Source organism: Leptonychotes weddellii, chromosome 3 (assembly GCF_054177405.1).
Source record: "Leptonychotes weddellii isolate Sample4059 chromosome 3, ASM5417740v2, whole genome shotgun sequence".
Lineage (NCBI taxonomy): Eukaryota > Metazoa > Chordata > Mammalia > Carnivora > Phocidae > Leptonychotes > Leptonychotes weddellii.
In genome coordinates, this window is record NC_138371.1 from 35,950,676 (window position 1) to 35,963,164 (window position 12,489).

The 12,489-nt window shown below is 37.2% G+C and overlaps 1 protein-coding gene across 1 annotated transcript in view; it reads right to left on the reverse strand.

Moving 5' to 3' along the window:
- SLC39A10 (solute carrier family 39 member 10) overlaps positions 1-6,458 on the reverse strand; it is a 129,022-nt gene extending 122,564 nt beyond the window's left edge. Inside the window, exon 1 of the mRNA XM_081813953.1 lies at positions 6,342-6,458. The gene's annotated coding sequence lies outside the window, so the exon portion shown is untranslated. The remainder of the gene's footprint in view (positions 1-6,341) is intronic.
- Between the last annotated feature and the right edge of the window lie 6,031 nt (positions 6,459-12,489).

Genomic DNA, 12,489 nt, shown 5'->3' on the forward strand with positions numbered 1-12,489 from the left:
TCAAATGTGGCTCCCACAAATCCAGGTCTGGCTTTTTCCTCCTTGGAGTCTACATACTACTGAGATGTGAAGGTGTCAGGAACTGGAGAATTTAATTCTAGCATTTTATTTCTGTGTAGATATTGAGTTCTCAAGGAGAACATGAAAGGGGGTTGGTACTCTTGATTTCTGCTCAGGTCATGATTTCAGGATTGTGAGATCAAGCCCCCTGTCAGCCTCAGTGCTCAGCGAGAAGTTTGCTTGAGATTCTTTCTCCCTCTCCCTCTGCCCCTCCCGTTCCTACTCTCTCTCTCTCTCAAATAAATAAAGAAATCTTAAAATTTTTTTTTAAATAAAAATAATTTAAAAGGAGAGGGGTGCCAGGGTGGCTCAGTCAGTTAAGCGTCTCTGCCTTTGGCTCGGGTCATGATCACAGGGTCCTGGGATGGAGTCCCGCATTGGGCTTCTTGCTCAGTGGGGAGCCTGCTTCTCCCTCTTCTCCTCACCTGTGCTCTCTCTTGCTATTTCTGTCTCTCTCTTTCAAGTAAATAAAATAAGTTAAAAATCTTAAAAAAAAAATAAAGGAGAAAACTACAGTTTACTGGAGTAAATTGGCCTAATTTACTAGAGATACTAATGAGCAGTACTACTATACTATAATCTAAATACAGACTAACTGGTTCCATAGTTCCTTCTCTTTAAGCACTCTCCATCTAAAACTGGACCCAAAGAGCAATTGACTTTTAGAGATAAGAGAGATCTTAGATGTTGAGTATCTCCTTGAACTTGAAGGATTATCATGGTCACATATTTTATTTACAAAGGCTTTTTAAAAGTTATTTATCTGTTATCTAATCCTCTGACCAGACTGCTATTGATAGTGAACCAAGAGTATCAGACAATTTATCAATTCTTTACTTGTGGAAAATATATATAAAAAAAAAAACAAACCATAAATCAAGAATTAAGGAGAGGATGTACCGGTGATCATTTTTACAGCAAAATTATTTTACAAAGTGTTTGTTGTTTTATGGAAGAAGGAGAAAACATTCCTTTTTGACAGTTACCCATTTTTATTTCAGTTTTATAAATTTATAGAAGTATCAGTCAGGAAAACCTAATCACTTTAGTTATTGTGCCAGAAAATCTTCTGCATTTAAAACTTATTTTTGCCCTACAATGCATTCTAAAAATTGACTTTTCTAATTATCTTTGGTCTTCTCAGATATCCCATTAATATCTTTCATGCATTTCCTCATCAAGTTGCACAGATTTCCAAGTGGGATTAGCAGTTTTAACAATTTTGCTATTAGCTACACCAATAGCAACGTTGGAGGATGTTTTGCTTATCTTCTGCTTTAGCAAATGTTTTATTGTTTTAGTATCTTTTGGTATGAGTAACAATCTGGAATTTGCATCTGAAACATAAATTTCTTATTTTTAAAAAAGCCATACGTAAATCATTATTGATAATAATAAATGCTTGAAGTAATTTATTTTTACTGTATTTATCCCAATTACTGAACTATTTCTAAAAAAGCAGTCACTTACATCTTCCTAAAACACTTATATCTATGCATATATAATTTAAATTGTGTGTGTGTGTGTGTATATACATATACATAATAGTATATGCATTTATATTTAAGGAAGATTTTATAGAATCTGAGAAAGAAAGCCAACACATTGCTGCTTTATGGATATAGAAATATATAACTTCTTTCAAGAATTGAAGGACAGATTCTAAGACAAGGTTTGTCTTTTTTGTTGAGAAAATATATTCTCATTTCCAATAAACTGTCATTCTCACAAAAATACAGAAAACGGAACTGTTGCTGAAATTTTTTTCCACTTTAAGTAGTGCCCTCTTTCAATATATAGTAGTCCTTAAAAAAAAAAAAAAACTTTGAGTACATTACCTACTAAAATGCTTTTGTTATTTATTTTGAGATCATACATCTTCAGCATTCCATTAATCTGTACCTACTTTTCAAAAACTAACGAGTTACTTTTTATATTAAGTGATTTGTTTGCTTAAAAACAATTTTTTTTCTGGTTTCAGGAAGCAACAGGTACTCAGATTATTGAATCTTCCAAGTAGTTTTTTTTCTTACTTTTGAAGCAGGAGAGAAGGAAGCCTCGGGAGACAAGTTGACCAAAGTAAAGACATTTGGGTTTTAGGCTAACCCTTACTCTAAAAGTTAGCAGGTCATAAAAAGAGTCACAAGATCCGAATCATGGAAGACCACAAGACCCCACGGCCAACCAACTGAGCCAGCCAAATGAGCCAGCCAGGTGCCCCTATGGTTAGCTAATTTAAAAAACAAAACCAAAAAACCTTATAAAACCTTTTGTTAGAGGCAAAGGGAAAATCCCTCTTCCTCACCTGGGAGGAGAGACTGCTACTTTGTCTATGAAGTAGCTCCTTTCTTACTTTAATACTTAATAAATCTTTGCCCCTTTCTCTAAATGACTTGCTCTTGAATTCTTTCTTGCCCAAAGCCGAGAACCCTCTCGGTGAGGCCTGAGGCCCTCCCCCTTGGAGCCTTGGCCAATCTAGCATCACTTGGTAGTGATGGCCTTCTCGTTCTACTCTAAGTTTTCTTTCTTTTCTTCCTTCCTCTCTTCCTCCTACATTTTCTCTTTTCCTTCTTTTCTGTTTCCTTCCTTCTTTCCTTCCTTCCTTCCTTCCTTCCTTCCTTCCTTCCTTCCTTCCTTCCTTCCCTTCTTACTTTCTCACATTTTCTCTCTCTTTTTTGAAAGAAGGTATCTTAAAAGGAGGCATAGAGTCCTGACTCTGTTAAGGGCTGTTAATAACTTTTAGTAAAACGCTGGGGCCATTTAAAGGCAACATGCAGCTTTTTACTTACATTTGGGATGAAGAATATACTCTTGACTTCAATACCAGGCTCATGGCTAGGTCACTACATTTTTGAAAATCCCAATCTTTGTTGGGAGACCGTAGATCAATGTAAAGAGCCTCAGGGAAATTGAGCTTTGATAATCTTCACTCTAAATACACATGGTGGGAGGGAGTAAAAATGTTCTTCGCTGTGTCAAAAGGAGAAGTCCATCATCTTACTTTTTGATAGCCTAGCATGGTTAGAGGTCAAAACAGGAAGTGCCATTGTTTAGAGGCAGAAACATGAAAGTTCTGTTCTTAAAAACACCTTCAACTTTCTTCCCCATGAGGACATTTTGAATGCAGGAACTCTGGGTGGGACCATATGGCTTCCTGTATTCTCTTTAATCAAAGTGGTAAAGTTTGTTTTTGTTTTAAAATGCAGTTAAAGGAAAGATATTTTGCCTGTCAGAGAGAACAACATTCAGTTCCTTTTAGATTTTTATGAGCATCTGTGATCATTTGTCATATATGGCTAAAAAATGACCAATACTGATGAAATGCCATTTTATTTTTAGAGAAAAGCTTCAACACACTTTCCCAGAATAATTTTTTAAACAATCTCTGCTTCTTTCCAGGGACGTTTTGTCCATGGCTAAATGTAGGTACATACACTTTTATGATAAAAACCATCTTTTTACCCAAACATACTGATGGCAAAAGACTTAAATGCTAAGGTCTCTGGAACTGATGATATAGAATTCCACTTTCTAGGTTTCTGTGCACAAATACTAATAAGTCATTCTTAAGACACTTGTTGGCTTGAGGCAATATTTTAAAGAAAGAGAAAAATGTCATAAACCTAAAAAATGAAGGGGAAGCCAGAAAACAAATAACATGGTAAATAGATCTCTCGGTCTCTAACCTTTCATTTCCAACCTCTCAAGTTTGCTCCCAGCCCATGTTTGATGGCAAATGAATATTCTAGAACCAAACTAATCATTCAAAGTAAGGATAGCCATAATTTTCTATAGGTAGAATGAATCCAAATAGCTTTCTTTCTCTTTTCCTCATGAAATAAGACTATTTCAAAAAAGAATATACTGATATATTGAGGGAATATTTTCAGCCCAAATGCTTAATTAGAAGTTTATCTTTATTGGTAAGCTGTCATCACACCAAAAATGCAACTTAGTAGAGTAACAAAACAAAAGACAAAATCCTCAGATAATAGACTAGGAAATTAAGATAAAACACCTCTCTACACATCCAGATCCAGTCAAGGACTTGACAAAGGACACCATTTTGTGTGTTCTTCATTTTGGTCTTAAATATATTTGAGTTTGGCATTCCTTACATATTGATTTCTGCATACAATCTGTGGAAAAAGAAGTTTTCTGACTTCCCTATTAGAGAATATGAAATGACTGGCCATAATGAAAAGTAAGAAGCATTTTGCAAAATTATCAAATTAGTCTAAGAATAGGTGGTGTTATACTGAATCTCCTAATCCAGCCATCAACTAGGTCTTTATTTTTTTTCTACCAGCAGAGTGTAAAAGAGGTAAAGTTATATGACCAGAATGAAACTTTCTAGAGGTCTCTTTATCCCACATATGTTATTGTAACAGAATGTGCTTGAGATTCCATTTCTCATCTGCAGAAACCAAGGGAAGCAGCAAGAATTACCAGAGTAGAAGATGGGAAAGTGATCATCCCAGGGTCTTAAAGTTTCAGTGTGATGTGAGCACAGGGCTATTCAGTTTAGCCTCCTAACTTTTCACTCTCCAAGATCATAGTGTTTCTGTTTTGTTTTACAAGGTGAGTTGGAAATTTAATGGGGTTTATTTATGCAGTTGGAATTTTGAAATAGAGGGTAAATTAAAAGGAAGTAAGACTTGATTGCAGGATCAAAGTTCTGTTTGAAAACTGTGGGGTTCTTACAGGAAGAAATTAGAAAGCTTTAAAAAGCTGTACACTTAAAAAGTATTTTACAGTTTACAAAACACTTTTATATAAAATTATTTCATTTACACATACAATGAGGGAGCTCCGGGGTCTACTAGCAGAGCTGTGACAGGAACCATGCATCTCGTTGCCTCATCTAAGACTCTTTGCATTTTCTCTTTTTCTTTCTCTCTCCCACTCTCCTTCTCTCCTTCCTCCCCCTACCCCCAATGATTGATTCTGAAACTTACTATATGGATGCTTAACAACACAAAGAACTAAAAACTTTTTGAGGGCAAATTTAGTGTCCTATTTATTTTTGCATCTCTAGTAACTAATCCAACAGAGCTATTCAGCTAAAATTTGTTGAATGAATGAACACAATAAAATAAAAAGACAAACTGAAACAGAACTGTCTTTCCAAATAGAAAATAAGTAAATGAAAATAGAAAATTAATACTATAGATTTTAGACAATTATTTAGAACATCAAGTACTAGATTAGATGCTATCTATCTATCATCTGATCTATCTGTCATCTATCTTGGTAGCCTCACTCCAAATAATACATTTTATCATCTGTTATTATTTACAAATTTTCAGGTCATTAAGTCAGAATTAAAATTTAGAAAGATTTGTCTTGCTTTACTGACAGCTTAGAAGTTAGATTCCATTCTTCAGTAACATAAGGTTGATTGGAATACAACAAATAAAAATGGTCATTGACAGTTATTTCTCAATAAAACTGGGGGGAAATGGTCATCATTATCTGTCACATCTGGGAAAGTATAAGACTGTGACCATTAACTTTCATTCTATTTATGGCAGTTTTCCTTATTTATCGTTGTTATAGTTCCTTTATAAATATCACAGGTTTCTGAAAGCATCAATGGATCATTTTTATATTATTCCATCAGCCTGGCTTATCCATGAGTAGATTTCAACTGGCAACTGGCCATGCTTAGATAAAACAAGATTTCATACATATATTTTGTTCTGCCTGCATGTCTAGGTAAAGATCCTGGATGTGTTGAGCTTTATTTTATTTCTGCAAAGTCTCTCAAAGTAAATATTTGTGTGTGTGACTTGGAAGAAAATTTAGAGGAAGAACTAATTTGTTATTTATTTAAGACTCAGAATCATTGAGGTCCCATCCTCGCAAGACACACTGAGAAGAAGAATCTCAAAGAATATACACATTTTACAAAACCAAACCCATAAAGCAAATAAAGAGGAAATATCCAGTATCCAATTTAGATTCTCTAGATCCATACCAAAGAAGAAAATACGGAAAAAATGGCCCACGCTATAATTTTGCCAACTTAGTTAACTGCTGCTAAGAAACACTACATGATGCCATCTAGTGACAGGTGACCAACATATGATTAATCACATAGAAATGATGGGGTGAGGAGGTGAATTTCCAAGGGGTTTTGTATGTAAGGAGAAAATCCTTCTGAGAGAATTACATTGCATAGATTAGTTTTATTTCTCTGGGTACACGGAGTGTATGAAAATTTATCAGAGAGCTGCAGCATGGGGATTTTTATTTTGAAAGACTGCATTGCCACCTACCTCCAAATCTGCACCTCCACCTCCTTCTGCCGCTGCCCTTCACCATCCAGTCCGCAGCTGAGCTCAGAACTGGTGAGTGTCCTCAAGCTGTAGCCCCCCGTAGAGTGACAGGTGGTGGAGGTGGAGCAGTTTAGAAACCAGTCTCAAAAAAAAACAAAAAACAAAACCAACTTCAAAAAAGGAACCAAGATGATTCCTAAAACAATCTGTACCCAATTAAAAATAACAACAACAATAATAAATAAACTGCTGGAAGTTCAAAGAGTAAAACTAAAATAAGGACCAGAGGAAATCATCTTTGTTTTTCTCAGTCAACGACCGTGCAGACCTGATGCTGTCTTGTTCCTTGTACCAAAGCCTCACGGAAAATGCCAGAGACCTCTCTCTAAATGGCTGTAGCATTATGCCCTAAGGGAAATAATTTTCTCCAACATTTCTCATCTTTTGTAAACAGATGGCATAGGTTTTTTTTTTTTTTTAAGCGAAAGACCAACAATCTGTCAACTGTGGAATTCTCATAGTCCAATAGTTTCTTTTTGGTTAATTTTTCACAACTAGATTAACCAGTGCTGCTGCCATAGATACATTTAAGAAAATGAGACACTTCCCTGTATTCACGAATATCTGAATAAAGCTCAATAGGACTATCTCAGTTGCCTCAGAAAAATATAAAGTTAAAAACCCTTGTGAAATGAAAAGAAAAGCTTATCAAAATCTCCAGCTTCAAGTGCATCTAGTTGTTTTCTTTTTATTGTTGCCTACATGCTGTGATTGGAGCACAATGTGTGGAAATTGCATAACCATTATTTCCACAAATCAAAGCTATTGAGAAATGGGAAGGCCACGCAGGAGCTGCTGCATGAAATGTTGATTTAAAAAAAATTCTACCTTTATGTCTAAAGTCTTCCCTTCTTTCTTTTAACTATTGTTTAGTTTTAACCATCACTGGGCTTTGTTTTGTTTTTTAACTAAAATCAGAATTAGCTACAGGCCAAATAACATTTTTTGAAGAGTGTTGTCTCTGTTTCTTATATTTTTCTTTTGTTCAACTTCATTTTATTATTTTTTTGATATCTGGACTAGTCTAGGCTAAAGGTTCTGAATTCAAGGATTGGAACCATCAAGGTAAACTTCGGTGCAATTTCCATGCCTCAGAGGGAAGTTTTGGTGCCCTCAGCCCAATCCGCTCTAGGTTGGGGGTGGGGTGGGGGTCTAAAAGAGTCCTTTTTCTACTTCTTTCACATTTAAAATTGTCATCAGTTAGATGATCATTCGGGTCAAAGTGAGCCTGAACCCATTATTACTGAGTAAAGCAAAACACGTCTCATCCAGCTTATTCCAGCTCCGTTTCCCTTGTCCGGCAGAATTTTGGTCGCACTACTCTGATTGATGCCCACACACTTCTTTCTTTAGAGCCACAGGTACTGCTGAGAACTTAAAAACTTCTCCTTTTCCACTGAATATATCAGAGTTAGGCTGGGGATGGGATGGGAAATCTGGAGGTGCAAATGGGTAATTTACCTCAGAGTGAAGTGCACTGTGGTTGGGAGAAGATCTACTGGGGTTATTCTATTAGCCCTGTCCATTTTAAAGTCATTTTGAGGAAGTAATAGTCTGCAAAAAAAGACAAAATTTAGCGATGCGTTGACACTTTCCAACACCTGGGATATAATGAGCATAGATATCTTTTCAGGTTCTAGATTATGATCAAAGATTGTTTTCTTATGTAATATTTCTCCTTGAAGTAGTATTTTGGTGTTTTTAAAGGCAAATTCCAGAGATTATAAGGTTAAAATGTGAGTAAAGCAAACATTTATGGTCAGTCACACTAACTTTGAATCAAGCTTTTCTTTTATCTTTACATTTGGGGCCATTTTTTGCCTATCCTTTTCACCCCTGGGATTTTTCTGGTTAGAGAAGTATATAATTGCATTTCTGCCCACATTCCCTTCTAAAAGAATCTGTTTCCACCCACAAGCCCTGCTGAACAGATGGGCCTAGTCATCCATGATTATATCAGATGACCCTACTCTTTTGGGTATAGGAGACAAAGACCAGCGTGTGGAGACCCACTATGCAAGTCAATCCATGGGTTAGGCCAAGCCAATTATATTTGAGACTTTTGAACTAAAGCACAAAAATCACAGGTGGATGATGAGAATTGGATTTGCAGAGTCACAGATATTTGACTTGGGAGTTGTCCCATGGTGAACCTCAGCCATGTGTAAATCAAATTTATGAGGGAACCCAAAGCGAAAACCTTGCATATGGAGCCAGCCCAAGAGAGCAACATAGAATAGACATGCAGAGAGAGGGAGTAACAAGAGATCTAGTTGACATTTGTGAAGTCCCTCCTCACCATCCAGGCCTCTTTGTGCTTTCTAAGTAAACATTATGTTTTCCAGCACGGTTTGGGTTGGATCGCCCAGCTCCAGGGCTAATTGCTGATTGGCTTAAGACATTGTCCCCCAGTTAGGGACAATGAGATTGAGGAGACAGTGGCAGGAGTTTGGGGAAAGAAAATTTCTCTCTAACCGATGGGAGTTAATTCAAAAGTACTCTCTGCTTTTGTAGATATGACCTAGAAAGCTCTGGTTCTTTCTGACTACCTCCTTGAGACCACTAGAAGAGACAAGGTTTATGTGAAAACAACATCATGGAAGACAGAGTGCAGCAATGGAAAAAAAAAGTTGGTCTTTGTTGATATTATAGAGCCATTGGTTTTTTACTTTACTTTTTTTTTTTTTCATTTTAAGTAAGCTCTATACCCAACGTGGGGCTCAAACTCATGACCCCGAGATCAAGAGTTGCATGCTCTACAGAAAGAGCCAACCAGGTGCCCTTAGAGCCATTGGTTTTTTAAAGCCAGCCCGATTTTTTTGATTTCTCCGTCATATGAACAATACATACCTGTAGTTCTTTAAATTGTTTGGCTGGATTTTTTTTTTCCCACTGATAACTGAAATCTTAAATTTGAGGGAGACTAATGATTTTCTAGGTCTCAGAAGACCCAGCAGTCCCTTGAATTCCACCAATCCTTAAGTAGAGCAGTCCTTAACACCATTTCTCCATTGTGTTTTGCCTGGTTCTGTGTCACTTAACAAAGTGCCTGCTACATACTAGTTGCATCATCCCCACCTCTCTTACTTTTTTTTTTTTTAAAGATTTTATTTATTTATTTGACAGAGAGAGGCACAGCGAGAGAGGGAACACAAGCAGGTGAGTGGGAGAGGGAGCAGCAGGCTTCCCGCTGAGCAGGAAGCCCGATGTGGGGCTCGATCCCAGGACCCTGGGACCATGTACCCGAGCCGAAGGCAGACGCTTAACGACTGAGCCACCCAGGCACCCCTCTCTTACTCTTTCAATAATTTTTTCTGCATATGATCTTTGAAAGTAGTGCATTTCGAGGAGGCATCTGATTTTCAGCTTGTGTAAAGTGGTCTTAGAAAAGATTAAAGACACCTACTAGTGAAATGAGGAAGGAAGAGGCCAGTGAACTTCTTCAAGTTTGGGAAAAGTAAGTGATAGAGCTGTGAAAACTGATAACGTGGCACAAACTTTCTTATTGTATGTATTCTGTAGACTTCTTCATTCCTACCTTGGTAAGACTTTGTCTTCTGCACTTGAAATGAAAATAGATAGGAAAAAAAGATTATTATTTTCCTATAGTCAAAGTCAAGGGGTGTGTCTGAAACTTTGGTCCATTACCTCACTTAATCCTGACAATCCTGCCCGGCAGGGATCATCAGTTCTACCACATAAATGGAGAAAATGAGGAAGAAAGATGAATTAACTTGTCCATGATAGTAAGTGACAGAGCTGATAGGTACTGGAATTAGAAGATTCACTACTACTTTATGATAATTATCAAATTGTGATTAATTTACAACCTCTCTGGCCTTGCCAGGTCTGGAGCTCTTGCTGAAAGGCTGTCATAGCACGCATAAAATATCTCTGGAAAAATCATAAGAAGCTGGTAGCAGTGGTACCCTCCCCGGATGCTAACTGGGTAACTGGGAAATATTTATTTTCCACTGCCCAATATTTTGTGCTTTTTGACATTTGAACCATATGCTTATCTTACTTTATCCGAAAAAAGTGGTATATTTTGAAAAAAATTTTCATATCATATCATGAAAATTTTTTACCTGATAAAACTACAGGCCTGGATTAGATGAGTTGGAGATCTCTTCCAGCTCTAGAACGATGTTATGGTGTAGTTCCAGGAGAGGTCTTCCAGTATTAGAGAATACAGAGATTCCTGCACTGAATGTTCTCTCAAACCACTGAAACTGCCTGAAAGGATCTTAAAAAGGTTACCTATATTTCTGGCAGTATCAGTGGCTTTAAAAAAATCAGATAAATTGAATTACATTTTGGAAGTTAACCTTCAGATTCAGATTAGGCCAAGTGTCTCTAGGGCCCAAAAAAACCTGAAAGGACCTACCAGCACTTTCACTTGAAAGAATAACTTGGTTGTGATTAACACCAAACTACCTAAGGAGGGGAGACAAGAGCAGTTAGGAGTCCGGCAATTCATCACCCCAGATACCTCCCGTGGGTGAGGACAAGCTGAAGGCAAGCATGCTTAGCACATTTCATTTTCTCGGGAACACAGTAGGCATCTTGTAAAATCATTAGGATAGGCCCCACAACCAAAACAAAAGAGGATAAAGAAAATTCATGCACAAAGGCACTGGCAATTTGCCTTCATTCTCTAATGGCAAACCGTACAGGAGACAGGAACTCTTTGGAGCTGACCTTGTCTCTTCTTACCAAAGACAGTTTGGTATGTGATTGTGGGTTTGTATAAACTAAATGCTTCACATTTATGAAATCTTTCAAGTGTCGGATCCCAAATGAATGTTATCGTAAGAAGATTTTTGGTCAAACATGGCACAATATTTCAGTACACCTACCTACTTAAAGTATTGGTATTTTTGAGTGGTCTGAAACAATAAAAACAACGAAAAACTTTTTCTTGCACCAAAATTAATATAAATATGAGCCACACAGCTAAGCTCCACTGTTCTTAGCATTGGAGTTAGTCACATCTAGTTTTGCTGCTATAGAAAGCAAATCAGTTCTGCTAACTACAGCCCACAGTATTTTGCACATTATTTTTCTGAATTCCTTCTATCTATTTTAGTATCTGAAACGCTAAAAAATTCTGCCCCAGCACTTTTTTTCTGGAAAAGTCTGTGCTCTGCCTTTGATCTCTGCTACTGGCTCACAAGTCATTCTTGGTGGGAGTTATAAGGCAAGAGAGGGGATTTTATTTACGGAATTTTGTATTATTTTTTCTATTCACCATACTGCATTTCCTCCTATGAGGCCAAAAAAAAATTCTGCTATAAATTGCAACAGGAAGAGACAATGATAGCCTTTGTTAATACCTCAGAACGGTAAGAAGAGGATCCCTGAGTGAGATCCCAGCTTGAAAGGTATTTCTGCCTTCTTGTGTAAGACATTATCCGCAGAATCTTAACTTTTATGAGAGAAGAATAGAAATGCACCGAAAGAAAAATCCATTGTATACTTGCAGCTGGCAATCCCATGAGCCTGAAGGAAATGCCAGAGTCATGCCGCTGTTTCTACTTGCCCACAAGGAGCTTCTGTAGATAACCTTCCCAAGTCAGATCAAGAATTCTGTGCAACTAACACTAGATTTCACAATGATGGTGCTGCATGGAAGGCACTGAATGAACCACTTGGTATTGCCAATGTTGGTATCAGGCCTCCCGTGGCAATGTCAACTGGCCAATCTAAGAGACTTCCCCCCAAACTCTTATTCTTGTCTATCAAGTCAAACATAGCTTTTAGTTCATCTCCCTCCATTCCAATTTGATCATAGCTTGAGAGTGTTTACAGATACAGTTGTCTCATTTCGATCAACACCAGGAGAATCCCCTGGTATGCAGTTACAAACTGTAATCTACCATCGGGTTTATTCTCCACCTGTGGCATGGCTTCTTTTCTTTTCGCAATTGTTTAATGGAAGGAGGCAAAATCTTTTGAGAAAAGTAGTTCACAACCTTCTCTGTCTTATCTGGAGACCTCTGTTCCATTTTCTTGTTATAGTTTTATAAAAGCATTGAGACTTTACTTAATGAAGAGAACTCAGAGAGCCTCTGTCATGAACTTTGCT